The sequence below is a fragment of the Salvelinus sp. IW2-2015 genome, unplaced genomic scaffold, assembly GCF_002910315.2.
Source record: "Salvelinus sp. IW2-2015 unplaced genomic scaffold, ASM291031v2 Un_scaffold2816, whole genome shotgun sequence".
Lineage (NCBI taxonomy): Eukaryota > Metazoa > Chordata > Actinopteri > Salmoniformes > Salmonidae > Salvelinus > Salvelinus sp. IW2-2015.
Genome location: NW_019944116.1, coordinates 157,123 through 160,227, shown reverse-complemented (window position 1 = coordinate 160,227; position 3,105 = coordinate 157,123).

Sequence of the window (3,105 nt, the reverse complement as noted above, 5' to 3'; positions counted from 1 at the left end):
AATAATTCCATCGCGTACGCATTTTTGGAACAGTCTTGTCAATTATCTAAACAGTGTGTACACAAGACACAAAACTCATTGTCGCAAAATTTCCAAAATGGTGTTACCTTCTCAAAACAGTATGATACTATAAAAACTAAAGGACACCCTCAAAACTGCAAATACATCCATAAAAAGAACAACATGGCCTGCAAAAAGATGAACACAACCATATATACACTACATATACAAAAGTCTGTGGACAACCCTTCAAATGAGTGGATTTGACTATTTCAGCTGCAACCATTGCTGACAGGTGAATAAAATCAAGCACACAGCCATGCAATCTCCATAGACAAACATTGGCAGTGAAATGGCTCAGTGACTTTAAACATGGCACCGTCATAGGATGCCACTTTTGTCATAGGCACCGTCATAGGATGCCACATCTTGGAGCAACAACGGCTCAGCAGCGAAGCGGTAGGCCACACAAGCTTACAGAACGGGACAGCCGAGTGCTGATGCGCATAGCGCAAAATCTTCTGTCCTCGGTTGCAACATTCAATACCGAGTTCCAAACTGCCTCTGGAAGCAACGTCAGCACAAGAACTGTTCATCGGGAGCTTCATGAAAGGGGTTTCCATGGCCAAGCAGCATCACACCATGCGCAATGCCAAGCGTCAGCTGGAGTGGTGTAAAGCTCTGCGCCATTGGACTCTGGGGAGTCCGTGATGATTCACGCTTCATCAGCTGGCTGTCCGATGGACGAATCTGGGTTTGGCGGATGATAGGAGAACGCTACCTGCCCCAATGCATAGTGCCAACTGTAAAGTTTGGTGGATGAAGAATAATGGCCTGTGGCTGTTTTTCATGGGAAGGGCTAGGCCCCTTAGTTCCAGTGAAGGGAAATCTTAACACTATTGCATTCAATGGCATTCTAGACGATTCTGTGCTTCCGACTTTGTGGCAACAGTTTGGAAAAGGCCCTTTCCTGTTTTAGAATGACAATGACCCCGTGCTCAAAGAGAGGTCCATACAGACATCGTTTGTCGAGATCGGTGTGGAAGAACTTGACTGGCCTGATCAGAGCCCTGACCTCAACCCCATTATAACAACCTTCATAACACATTTATTATAAACCATAATGAAAGTTCCCTCAAAGAAAAAAGAAATTCACATTTTTACATTTTTTAAAACATTTTTACATTTTCACTTTTTAGCAGCTTAGGGGTTAAATGTTTTGATCAAGGCCATAATGGCAGTAGGAGATCTGAGTGTAATATCTTTGTTATACATAAGTAATCTGTGCTTGATTGCATTTGCCTGGCGCAACTTTGTTGTCCCAAAAGTGCATCTCTAGGCAGGCTTCAGCAATTGCTCAAAGTGTTTAAAAGATTTCAAATACTATTTCAACCCTGGCACTTGAGCAATTGTTTGCCATTGTAATGTGGTAGTAAGCAATCTTAGCTAATACCTGAAGAATTGTATTAGCTCCATAAACTATTACCTTTATCTTAGCAGGCTAACACAATCTTGTAACATCAGCAACTACTGTATCTGGCTCACTCCCACCAGATGTTATATTGCTAATATGGTATAGTTAATAGTCTGGGACAAAACACTTTTCAGTAAATTTGTATTCATAGTTTTGCAAACAGGTGTCTTAAAACGTGCGTTTAGACAGGCAGCCACATTCTGATCTTTTGTCAATTATTGGGCCTATCTGATATATATTTTCCCCAATGTGTGTCAACAAAAATACAATTACCACATTGTAATAATATAATTGTATAGATCAATCAAAGAACAATCAAAACAAAGACAGCTATTAAAAAATACTTTTTTTCAAATATAATGTGTACCTAAGTTTTATGTCATTGGTGTTATCACCTTCAAAATCACTCATTAGAGAGATGTAGAAGAACCTTGAGCATTTTCTCCAGCGCCAAACTGTTATCAGGGGATAGGTCTATATTAAAGAAAAGGATTAGCTAATCACACCCTTTTAACATATCAGAAATGCAATTCAAGAATTACCAAGAAGCTACATCAGTGTGAACGCACAACAGCCCATCAAGAAGAAAATAACACTGAGCACTATTCCTCACCACTGGATCAGGAACAACTTTATCAAACAGATCAGCCAAAGTAGTATCGGCCTTTTGCTCAGCCATCAATGAATCTCTAGAACTAGTCAACTGTTCTGTCTGGAGTTTGACTGGCAACTCAAGACTTTCTGGCTTACTCTCAATCTCCTTACGAGAGGCTGCGCGGGTAACCGCACAAACTGGAAACACCTCAGGAGACACACAGTTTTGATCCGGAGATTCCCTTGCAGGGGACACTGAAGGTTGCTTCTTACAGATGTTTAGTTTGCCCATCTGCCCACACCTTACTACCTGCCAAGTCATTCCCCCAAATCATGTGGACCCCCTCTACTGGCAACTGGGGTCTAACCCCAACATCTACATCACCCTCTACTAGACCACATTTTAGGTAAATTCATGTAAAGGACAAATAATGGAACTAAACCCATACCACATACCATTACACAAGTGCCAGTATCAGACTTTTTTAGAGAACGGCAAAAAGATTCCAGAATAAAATAATCTAAAGCTCCAGTGTCTCTTAAGATCTTGATTGAAACATTTTGGTTGCCATCTACCAGGGACACTACACCATCTGAAATAAAGGCTGAAAAATCACAGTGGGAAGACTGAGAATCAAACTCAACTAGTGGCTGAAACAGCTCATCCTGGTGGTCAGAGGCTGTAACAGAAGCTGCCATCACAAGCAGTTTAACTTGACCTGACTGTTTTCATTTAAGCAGGGACAATCTTTCTTCCAATGTCCTTCAACTAAACAGTAGCGATAGGTATTAGCATTAACCGGTGCTTTAAGTCCTCCAGACCCAAACTTCTGCTGAGGCCTTTGGAAAGAAGCTCCAAAAAAAGGTGACCTACTATTCCTAGGAGTAAAGTTAGTTTTATGGTACATTCACTGTTTGACTCAAAATGGCTTTTATGTTTAGCCTGTACTCATCTGCAAGGATTGCTGCATCACTTGGAGACTTAACTTTACGTTCATTCATGTATGTAGCAACCTGGTCAGACACAGGATTTTTGA